This window comes from Sus scrofa, chromosome 13, assembly GCF_054392235.1.
Source record: "Sus scrofa isolate SSC_HxYL_T2T_F1_AM1 chromosome 13, Sscrofa_HxYL_maternal_Yorkshire_Landrace_v2.0, whole genome shotgun sequence".
NCBI lineage: Eukaryota > Metazoa > Chordata > Mammalia > Artiodactyla > Suidae > Sus > Sus scrofa.
Window position 1 is genome coordinate 160,280,456 of NC_139395.1, and position 12,239 is coordinate 160,292,694.

Here is a 12,239-nt window from a genome sequence, read left to right on the forward strand (position 1 = left end):
CCTTCCGTGTGTGTCTCTCCCTCCCTCTGTCTCTCTCTCCCCCTCTCTCCCCCTCTCTCTCTCCCTCTCTCTCTCTCTCCCCCCCCTTCCTCTGTCGGTCTCTCCCTCCCTCCGTTGGTCTCTCTCTCTCTCTCCCTCTCTCTCTCTCTCTCTCCCTCTCTCTCTCTCTCTGTCTCTTGCTCTACTGTTTTTTTTTTCCTCTCTCTCTCCTAAACGTGGTCTGCTTGCTGATGGCAGAATGGCACTCGGAGATTTGTGCATTGTGTCTGGTTTCCTACGGGCAGGCTGACCCAGTGCCTCCAGGGACTTATCAATAGACCACTCAGAAGAGACACAGACAGGAGAGAGGAGGAGGGGTGGGGGGAGAGAGAGAGAATCAATATCAAGAATAGAAGGAGCTCCGAAGCCATTTTTTTTTTAAAGAAGTATCGGGACTTGGGAGAGGGTGACAAAGAAGGTTTTTCAAAGAGGCAGTGGAGGAGGTTCTAATAAATTTGGAAGGAAACAGTTCCCTGTCTTGGGAAAAGGAGAACTCCTGACTGATTAGCATTCACACCAGGTATGAGATGTTCGCTACCCCTTATCACTGTGTCGCAACCGAGATGGAAAAGCCTTTTTTTTTTTTTTCTTTTTTCTTTTTTTTTTTTTTTTTTTTAAGGAGACTGAGGGAGCATGTATTTCGCTGTGTTTGTTGCTGGGGGGTAAGGGGGTGGCGTGAGATCTGTGGGCATTTGTGTATGGGTGCAGAAAGAATGGAAGCAGTACAACGAGGGTGGGAAAGAGTATGGAGTATGTTACTGTCTTCCCTGTCTTTGTGCACCCCTGGGGGTTACCCAAGTTCATTTCTAGCAGGTGGATTTAGACGGGAGTTACTTAACGCTTGACCGCCAGTTTTGAAAAAAAAGAAAAAGAAAAAAAAAAAAAACTGCTTCCTATGTCTATTAAAGGAAGCTCCAATTTCTCTCTCTCTCCCTCTCTCTCTCTCTCTCTCTCTCTTTTCCTCTCTCTCTCTCATCCTCTCTCTCTGCCCCCCCATCTCTTCCCCTCTCTCCCTCTCCCTCGCTCTTCTTTTTTTCCTCTTCTAACCAGACAGCGGGAGGGTTCCTGGCTCCCAGCCAGCCCAAAAGCCTCTAAGTGTTTTGCACTTGTTTCAGGGAGTAGCTGCCCGGGGATTTTTCAGCATTTTCACTAGAGAACAAAGAGTTCTTTACAAAGGGAAAAGAGGGGGGGGAGTGAGCTTAATGTCTGATATATGTTTTTCTATTTTTATTAGTTTTTTGCCTAAAAAGAGAGAGACAGGAACAGAACATTCACTCTATAAAGACACAAAGACATTAAAAAAAAATCCTGTTATCTTTTCTCCCCATCACCCCAATATATATACATAAAAAATAAAAAGGAAAAAGACTAATTAAGTTGGATATGTTGCTCTTTTCTCTTCTTTTAATCTTTCTAAATCCAACTGTTCCTATGCTCACTCTGTGCTATTTTTTCTACTCACAATAAAAGTTGTTCAGGATGCATCCTCTCTTATCATCTCTTTACCCATTCTGGGTCCCCCAAATCCTGTGGAGGAGAGAACAAGACGCCACAAAATAATCAATTTAGTGGCAAGAACATCTTATACTTTTGCCACTTGGGTAAAAAGTTAATTATGGGATTTGGGTTTCCAAAATACCAATGGGGTACCTTAGTTCATTCGGTCTCACAAGTTATTGCATCCGTTTAAGAGGTACCGCTTGTGTCACTTGTCAGTTATTAAGAAAAGGTACTGAAGAAGCAAATATTTGTATTTTATTTTTGTTTCAATCTAATGACGTAAATGACAAAACCCCCAGAGAGATCATTGCCCCATCCGTGATACACTAGTTCAAGCAAAATATAGTCTAGACAGAGATTTTTCTACGATTCTGATTGCCACGTAGCTTTGCGTGTTCTCCATTTGATTTTTTGCCTATGCATGTATATTTTCACCATGATTTTGTGTTTGTAGCAAACATTACAGAATGCTTATCATTTTCAAATTAATGCTCCAACAAAAGAGGAAAGAAATCATGTGAACTGTATGTGCAAAATGTGTAAACAATTCCACCTTTTCTATATGCTGTACATTCATAGCTTTCTACTAACATTCTTGAATTAGAAAAACTCGAGAATATGTTTTCTTGCTGAAAGTTCTCTTCCTAATGTATTTATATTTCAATTGTTATCAGGAAATCTTTTTATGATACTTAATAAACACAAAACTGAATAAGGAGGAAAATTTACAAGCACTACAAAAATCCTTAAATATATATTATGTACAGTACCTAACTGTAGATAACTATTTTCCTAAGTGGAAACCAGCTACAACAGTTGTTTCAAGATTCAAAAACTCTTTTCTTTTTTTTCTTCCCCTCACTGAAAATATAATCTATTCCTGTCCCTGGGGAGGGAAACTGTAGGGAAATATAGATATATACATTTTCCATATTTTTAGAATACACTTATATGACGGCTTCCTAAGAGTGTCATACATATCAGGGCAGAGAGTGATGTCTAGTCAGTAAACCCTTCTGGCTGGGAGGTGTGAGCGCCTTATGTTTGAAGTAACTTGATAACAGGGAGTCTTTTCGGGAAACCGTACTGTGCATGTGTTACCTCAGTAATGACCCTCAGAGAAAAAAAACAAGAGCTAGGTGGCCAGTGTTTGCATTTGAACTTGCTAAAAGACATTAGAATTAGGGAAACTTTTGGCAAATCCAAATTTTTCTAGGGTAATTCACCTCTTACAGTTATGTTTTCTTCAGGAAAATTCTTGTATTGCCTTGAGACTTTTCTGTATTTTTGTAGAGATTTTTAATGCTCTTAATAGTGCCTAAGGAGAAAAAGATCTTTAAAAAGAAAGTCATCAGAATAAGAGAAAAGAAACTCAGCCTTTAAAAAGTTTTATATTAAAGGCAAGAGCCTTTTTTTTTTCCCCCTTTTTTGGCTTATTTCTGATTTTTACCCCCTGAACTCTTTTGTTGCTGTGGGCTATTGTGCTTGCATTTTTGTTTTTTGTTTTGTTTTTTGCTAGTGCCTTTTTTGGTGATCTATTTTTGATGTGACCAAGGGGGTCTATGAAAGGGACATAGGGGCTACTGGAAGAGGCTGTAGGGAAAGCTGACCAACCCCTCAGATCCCAACTCAGGCAGCTCCTATCAGCCAGTTGTGCCGCCAGGAGTACAGTGAAAGGTGATAGCTGTCATTCTGGGATTCTTCATGCATCTGACCTGAGAGTAACACATTCACAGTCGAGGAGAAAAGGGAAAAAAAAATAGAGGAGAAGGAAAGAAAAGCTCTTTGAGCTGGAATACACTGGCCCTTTCTTCCTGTAGGCAATCCGCTCCAGTTCTTGGCGACGTGTCCTGCACTATCAGATATCATATGACTTTTTATTTAGATTCCTTTTCGGAGAATGGCCTGTTAGGACTCTGTTTGTTTTCTTTTATTTAATTTCCTTCTCCCCTCACCCGCTAGTTTTGTGTATCTGTGCGTGTGTGTGTGTGTGTGTGTGTGTGTGTGTGTGTATGTGTGCACACGCGCGCGCATGCATGTGTGTGTGTGTGCAATTTTTATCTTTGTTTTTGTTCTGTTGATCTGATGCTTTATTTAAGGACAAAGCTTTAATTATTTCAGTATACTGGTTTAATCATTTGCCAAAAAGAAACCTCACTCGGGGCTTTTTGGGGGGTCCATTTTTAGGCACATCCATTAACACATGAGGCTGGAGATCCTAAATGCTTGCTGGTCGGCCCTTGGCCCACTCTCTCACCTTAATTTAACCCTCCCCCTCATCAGCATGCACAGTAGTATAAGTTAGGAAACACCTGTGCTGAGCTGAGAGGGAAATAAAAGTAGAAGCAACTTCTTCAAATCTGTACTCCTAGTTTCACTTTAATAAACTTTTTTGTAATCGTTGGGATTTTTTTCGTTGTTGTTTTGTTTTGTTTCTGGCATCCTCTGCTGAGCTTGAAAGCGTCAGAGATACTGAACGATGTGTCTGTGGAGCTTTTGTGAGGCCAGCTGAGCACCCCTGGAAAGTAGAACAGGGGCTGAAAGTCATTCGGAGACTTAAGAATTAAGTGAGAGGTTTAAATAAGATCTGTGAGATCTAGGGGTCATGCAGGGTTTGGTGATAGATGGTAAAATGGACTACTTAGAGAGAAACTCAAGGAGGAGAAAGGGGAAAAATTCCCAGCCAGGGGTAACACAGGCATCTGCTGCAGTTAGGACTTTAAAAACTGTATTTAATCCAATTTTTATTTTTTGTAACTCATCATTTAGCCAGTAGATATGTGATTGCCTTCCTCTCCATGCCTGCTCTGTAAAAAGAGGAATTATACTGATGTTATTGCTGGGTTTCTCCTAAATTTTCAACGTTATTTCCTTTTCGCTTTTCAAGAGTTCAGATTTTAGTTAGCAAAAGAAAAACCTGACTTCTCTAGGTATGCAAATAGTTGTCTATGCATTATCCTTCTCAGTGCATAACTTATCTCTACGTAACATAATATATCCTATTTGTATCAGAATTTTTTTTGTTTTGTGTAGTAACAAGCAAGACTGCCTTAAAGGTTCACATGACCATTACATTCTTTAAACCCATAGTTTTTAGTTCCTTGTCACTCTCCCCAAAATTATTTTTTACGGGCCTTACATTTCTAATGCCTCATCTTAGCCCGAGGTGGATTTTGTTGGAACTTAGAGGCAGTTTTATTCCACCTCTTTCAGACTACCCAAAAGGGAAGAGAAAACTATTTTTCGTTCAACAAAAAATTTTAGAAGCCCTTTTCTCCCCCAGCGGAAAACTCCAAAACAGCTTTGTCTCAGAACGTTAAACTTGGCATGGATAAGAAATGTGAGTTTTGCTTTGTTTGAGGAAATTTGTTTTTGAAACAACAATGTTATAAATATTTTTAAATTGCCTGCTGAGCATGCGCTGTATCTGACTTTATTCATAGTTTTAAACACACACCAAAGTGCAGTCTTCTGAATGGCCACAGGTAAGGCTGTTGATTTTGTAAGATCTTTCTCACAGCCACCTTCAGTGAGTCTACTCAGTTTTCCAGAAGGGAAAAGGGCGAGAGCTGAGTTTAGACCTGGATTCCCTTCTAAAAACCATAGAGCAAAAGTAGAGGTCCCCATTAAGGCTGGCACACTATACTTAGGGTAAGTACTATTCAACTTTCCTTTCTTATGGGAGTCGCCTACCCTAACTTTTCGGCTTAATACTAGCAGAGTAAATTAAGAAAAAATTGAATTCAATGAGCTATTTGACTGAAGCAGAAAATTTGCAGATTTTTAAGGGCATCTATTGTGCATAAATTTGGGGATCCGAGAATTTGCCAGTGAAATGATAGCAGCTCTGTGCTTACAGAGCAAAGATGTGCTAGTCTGAACATGCCTGATCTCATCTGGAATCGAAAGCTAAATCTAGGTGGGCCTGTAATAATACCAGAAAAAGAACACATGTATCTTTTGTGCAACCTTTTTTTTTTTTTTTTTTCCCTTCTTTTTTTAAGCCAGGCTTCCAAAGGGAATGACAAAGAAGTAGGTTCTCCTCTTGCTGAATAAGTAGTCCTCCTTTGCTCCAGGAGATATATATTTCCAGTTGTTTTTGGTTGTTTTGTTTCATTTTGGTGTTGTCACCCCTGTAGAAGTATATTCTTTCCTGTCAAGGATTGTTAACACTTTCCATTTTTCAGAATGCTTTATCTCCATTAACTCCGTTTGATGTTTCCTCAGTTGGTTACCTTTCTCAAATCTGCGGTGACCCTCTCAGGCTTTGCAATTCTTATCGATTCTTGCCAGGATATATTTATTCATTAACTGTTTGTTATAGTTATGGTGGAGATAATCTCATTTTTCAGGCCTTTATAACTATCCAAACAAATTTCATTTTGAAGTGAAATTTGTCATTCTTGACTCAGAATTGAACTTGCCTTGCAGAGGCTTGAAGAAAAGGCAATTAGCCGTTTTTTGAGAACTAAATATTCTAAGAAATGCAAATGAAATTTTTTACAAAATACATATTGTACATGTATGCAGTGCTCTTCTGAATTTTTTCTTTCCATGATTTAAAATGGAATCTGAAAATTGAATGTATTTTAAAAAAGAATAAAACTTGCCAGATTAATTCTGATATTTCAAATTCCCAATTTAAAATAATTCAAAGTTTTGATTTCTCTGCCACATATCACCTTTAAATGTCAGTCAGCAATACTTTGTGCAGATATACATATATATATACTCACAGACATACAAAGATACAGCTCCACTTTACATTAATTCTATTTTTGCATAAAAAAGGGATTGGCATTAATGCAAACCTATTAATTTATTATATTTTATTATTTTTCTGTAATTTAAAAATCCAATTAACTGTTCCCTCCCCCTGATTTCTTAATATAGGTATATACTTATTAATGTCTTTTTGTATTCTAATAATTTACCTTAACAGAGTATTTTTTAAGTCTTATACACGCCTGAATTTTACGGAGCTATATTAACCTTTAGGTTTATTAGGTACGATTTGCTTTGTTCCGTATTTGTTACTGGGTTAAAAAGTTTTTTCACTTTCCCAATCTGAAAAGGCTCTGGCTGTTTTTTCCTATATATGATTTCTATATGTCTTCAATATTCTGAAGAAGAAACTTTTTAACCTTATCTCCTGGGAAGCTTTGAAACAAGTAGGAGAGGTAATCTTTACCTTGGTACTCCACCCCTCACCACCAGCAACCCCGAAAAACAACAATAATAAACGTGATGTGATAACTCTTCTGATCACAGAACCAGGAAATACCAAAGAAAATTGTGGCATATGTAGGAAAATGCCAAGAGATTCTCCAGTAAGATCAGCTGTTTTTGTACTTTTTTTTTTTTTTTCTCTCCTGAATTTTGTTTGTGACTTTTTTGGCTTGCTGAAGCACATCCCCATAATCTTACGAAGCCACAGCAAATTCCCAATGCCACAACACTGTGCAGCTGGGGAGAACCCAGAAGAGCTGATCCTGGGTGGCTGCAGACTTCCCCAGCAATGATGCAAGGCAGGAGGAGTAAGTAGGCTACTAATCGTCTCTGTGCTTCTTACCTGGACTGCCAACAGGTCAGGTAGAGCATTTTGTTGTTGTTGTTGTTGTTGTTGTTGTATTATTATTGCTTTTCCTTCAGCTCTCTGGGCTTTTCCTTCAATTTCCAATGGCTCTCTACCTCTTTCCAGAGATGGTTGATACAGCAAAGCATTCCATTTTTCTTTTATATTGAAATATAGAAAGCTTTGGAAATTGGGAAGGGCAGAGGAAAGGGCTCAGGGTATCTGGGAAATATCCAAAATGGCAACAGAGTGAAAGCTGTTTTGGGGGTCTGTAACTTTTCAGTTCTCCAGAGCCTATAAGAGGTTGAAAGTAGTGAATGGGATAACTATAGGGTGCAGACTATGATCTAACTGATTCAGTAGATGGAGCTCTTCCCCCTAAGTCTGCATTTAAATTAATGTCCCACTCTGGTTTGTGGGGCTCTCTGTTTCTAGGTGTGTCATACTACACATGTAAAAGCAAGGGCTTAGATTGCTAGAGGAGAGATTTCCTGGCACTTTTCAAAAAAGATGAAGCATTTCATTCTGAAACATAAAACAGCTTAGGGGAGAAGTAAGGATGAGGTGGGAAATGAGGTTTATCTCTCTAAACCTCTCCCTGTGTTTGTTGATAATTCTTAAGTGTGAAGTTAAATCCTAGCACTTACTATACAAGTGATTATTACTGTATAGTAACATAGAAAGATGTATGGAACATATAGGATTTTTGGCTGTGTTCACTGCAAACCTTCCAGGCTATCTGAACTGTGCAGATCTCCTCTCATTTGATTCTGCAAAGGAATCTTCATACTGTAATACAATTGTTTCATCCAATTAGTCTAGAGAACCTGGCTGAAATGTTACAAATTCTGAATTGTGACAGCGCAGAGGAGGGCAAAGCAGCTGTATTAGGAAGGTGCCTTTATGGAAGCCAAAATATTTTCAGCAATAACTGAAAATAGATCTCCAGTATCTGCTTTTATATGGAAAGAACTACTTGTTTATTTCTTTTTCAATTAGTTGACATGAATAATTGCCATAAATTTTGCATCAGTGTTGTGTTTGTCTCAGTACCAATAGAATAAGTTCGATCATGTCCTTCCCTGTTACCAGAAGTGAAACTATATGCATCCTATATGTAAAAAAATTATCTTTCTTAGTAGAAGATCTTCTCCCAGATTGGAGATATTACTGAATATCTCTTGTTAAATCTTGATAAGACCATTTGGCCCAAGTAGAACTGGGCTTAGCTTTAGTACCAAAAGAAATAGCATTTTTAAGGGAATTGGATTTCCTTTGCATACCACGTGTCTGAGTCCAATACGGTCCAGGAAAATAGAGAGGATGAGACAAAATTATTCCTAAGCAGCCACCGTAGGCCAAACACTGAAACAGTGCCAACCTGGACCAATCAGGCCAGCTTCTCAGAAGATACATGCTTTTGTCGAACACTTAAATGAAGAGAAAGAGGGAGGAAGTCCTCGAAATAGCATTCGTATGAATGATTCTTCACTAATTTCAATAAAGTCCATGGTAATAACTTCAATGATGTTTATTCTTTTGTAAAGGAGAAAATGTGAGTTTTCTTGTCCAGCTAAGGATCTCTGAATGTTGTACTCTGACATCTTTTGTACAAAACTATCCTTTTGAATTTAAGCTAGTGAAAAACTTCTCACAGAGAGCAAAGAGTAAAATTGATGGAAACTCAAAATCAATTCCAAACCCATTTCTGGCATGATGAGAATAACATTTGTGCTGTGTTTAAAGCAGTTTAAAACAAGAAAATGATAAAATGATCAATATACTTAAAGCCAAAAATAACCAGGAGAGAATGATCTGTAATCCATTCCCAGGCCTGAAACCCTACACTTTTGATTGAACGTGAAAATAAACGAATATATCTTTTATAAGGTGGCATTGTAAGCCTTATAATATAAAGAAATGATGATATGCTGAGCTTTCAACTCTATTTAAGCTATATTTTCAGAATTTAGCCAAATAAAAATTTCTAGACTTAAACTATTGTCAATTTATTTATTGATACATACCCTGACCATAGAAAGAGCAAAAACTGAAGGCTATATAGAAAGTCGCAGTGAACTGCGTTGCCGCTTACAGTCTATGTACAGTCTTTACTTAAAAAAAAAAAAGTTTAAGCCACAGCAAAAGAATATTTTAGGCTATATCTGAAAGTCAGTAAGTTAGTCACTGTGGAACAGACTGAGTATTTCTTTAAAAATACCTTGACTCTTGACTAATTTATTAAATTCAACACACACATAAATATAAATCATGCATATCTTATCCTTATTGTTCCACTAGATTGAAAGACTAAGTTGACACCAATATGTTTTGAACCTGTGGATTCAAGGTCAGTGAAATACCCACTGTCCAAGCTTATAGAAACCTCTCTAGATTTAAGATTTTGCCCTAGTGAACGATTTTCTACCAGTCTTTCTAGTGTCTAGTTATTTATTGATCAGATAAAATAAAATTGTCTTTCTAGATGAAGAAATCCTGGCTGAAAAATTAAAATGACAACAAATTGCATAAGCACATTTAATTGCGTTGACCTAAGGTGCAGTAGGAATGATGATAATTCTAATGAGCACTGTGACGAATGTAACTACAAAGAAGCAAGTGTGATTACATCAGGAAGAGTGACCTCAGTGGGCAAGGTCAGAAGGGTGAGACACAGGAGCTGTGACAGAGGGGGCTAATGGTTAGAATTAACAGAGGTGCTTAAAGCTTGTAGCTAGCTGCAAAATTAATAGATACCTCAAAAAAAAAATCAATAAATTTTAAAAGTAGATAGAAAGGCAATACTTTTCCCTATAGGATGTAATCAACTGTAGAATTCACTTTTGCAGAGAATTTTAACAACCTCTGAAGTTTGGCTGTCCAGTGTGATAATAATTATAAAGAGCTATTATGTACATCTGCTTAAAGATTCATATAAGTGTAATTGTTATAGCAACTTGTTATGCTATTGTTTGAAGTTGAAAAGCTCTGCTTTAAGTGTCAACAAAGCAAAAGTCGGCATCATAGAATCATACTCATTGCATCTTAGAGCTTAAAGGAGCCTTAGATATCTCAATAAGGGTGAATGGGTTAGCAAACTCTCCAGAAAAGAATATTAAATATTTGGTGCAGGACCATGTAGAATATTTTAAAATATGTGTTTTATATATTATAATGACATATTTGGAATGTGTAATTTAAAGTAAAAGCCTTAAAAACAAAAAAACAGAGAAACTAAAGCTCCACAAATTCATCCTGATTAGTAGTGCTATACATTGGATTCTGTGGATCGGGGATTCTAAATGGAAAAGAGTGAACAAATTTCAGAAAAGCACAAGGTTTTATTTTCACCAAAGGGGTAAGGTGTTTAACAGAATAAGAAATAAGAATACTTGGGCTTCCACCATATTAATAAGAAAATTTAAACAGAGAAGTGATAGAACTTCCTTAAGATGGGAAAGACAAATTGTGCTAGAACTCAAATTTTCTACACCACAAGCCTGACTCCTAAAACAGATTTATTAAAAATAATAATAATAATAAAGTGGAAAAGAAGTTCCCGTTGTGGCTCAGTGAGTTAAGAACTCAACTAGTGTTCATGAGGATGCAGGTTTGATCCCTGGCCTCACTCAGTGGATTAAGGATCCGTCGTTGCCGCAACAGCAGTGTAGGTCACAGATGCAGCTTGGATCTGGCATTGTTGTGGCTGTGGTGTAGGCCAGCAGCTGTGGCTCAATTCTGCCTCTAGCCTGGGAACTTCCATATGCCACAGGTGTGGCCCTAAAAAGAAAAAAAAGAAGAAAAAAAAAAAAAAAGCGGCGGATGATACTCCAGAAAGACACTGAGGAAGGAGCAACATAACCAAGCCCTTAGTGTTCCTATTTCTTGTACAAATAACCCTACCATAGATGGGGCCCAGGCAAATGTGTGGTAAGGATAAGACATTCTGGGGAACGAAAGAAAATGCACCCGTGTCGGTATCCTGGGCACCTTTTGCTGTTATTGTTTCCCTCATTCGAGCCTCCTATCCCCTCCAAGGTAACTTGTATCTCATCTCTTTTCTTTCCTCTATCCCCACGAAAAAAAGAAAAAAGAAAAAGAAAGAAAAAAGAAAAGAAAAAAAAATTGAGAAATTGGAGTCAAAAAAATCTTTTGCAAAGAAGTCCTTCTCCTTAGAAATCTTCCTATACAGATCAGTGTATCTTACTGTCTTATCCAAATATGAGTTCTGATCAGAGGGTGCTCAGTCAACAAGTTTAGACACATTTTAACTGGGCTACTCCTTGTTTCCTAAGTGCACGCTGCATTTCCACACCCCGTTCCTTTTCCCTGGTATTCTCCAAAAGAAGCAAATTCTGCCTCCTTTATTTCCATAATTTTCTGTCTTTTCATGGCCTTTGTCATATTCTGTCTTATAGACTAGCCGTCTTCATGTTTACTTGTAATGTAAGGAGCAGGTCTGTGTAATATTTGGCAATGCCCTAAATTTCACAGGGCCTCACTTTCCACATCCATAAATAGGAAAGTGATAACTGCTTTGCTGGGATATTGTGAGAATTCCTGAAATGGAGTCTGTAGAGTGCTTAGCACCATGACTGGCACATGGTCATCGCTCAATGTCATTGTTGTTGTAAATACCATTATTGATACTCCCTTTCCTCTAAATCTTCCCCAACAATACTCTTCTTGAGCTCATAGATTGAGCTTATTGACTTCAGAAATCTCTTCAAGCAACAAACATGGTGACTTTTATATAATGAGGACTGAATAAAAATATTTTGAATCTTTTTGTGCAAGTCCATGAGTCCTAGTACTTCCTTACAGAAATCCTTTATTTCCCAAAAGTTTAGAATAGTCAGCCCTGACTGAACTATGTATACCATAAAAGATACCAGTACTGCTCACTGAAGGCTGTCAGTGCCACCTCCCTTTTCAGGTTCCCCACAGGCCCCCCAACCACTTAGGATTGCTCTTTGGAGCATCCCCAGAAGTGTCAGCTTATAGTTCTGGTTCAGGTGATTAATGAGCTTGTTATACCTCTGTCTGTAGCTTGAACTAGAAACTTTCACTTTGGAGAGCAGGTCAAGATATCGAATTTAATTTTAGTTGCATCTGTTATAAGCCA

The 12,239-nt window shown here is 37.8% G+C and overlaps 1 protein-coding gene across 47 annotated transcripts in view; it reads left to right on the forward strand.

The window, feature by feature from the left end:
* The window catches only part of ZBTB20 (zinc finger and BTB domain containing 20), a 792,790-nt gene that overhangs the window by 673,677 nt on the left and 106,874 nt on the right, over positions 1-12,239 (forward strand). For 2 of the 47 annotated variants that reach the window (XM_021071273.2, XM_021071302.2), the window contains exon 1: positions 218-559. The exons of the other annotated variants lie outside the window; for them this stretch is intronic. The gene's annotated coding sequence lies outside the window, so the exon portion shown is untranslated. Of the gene's footprint in view, positions 1-217; positions 560-12,239 lie in introns of those variants that run through there. 47 annotated transcript variants of the gene reach the window in all.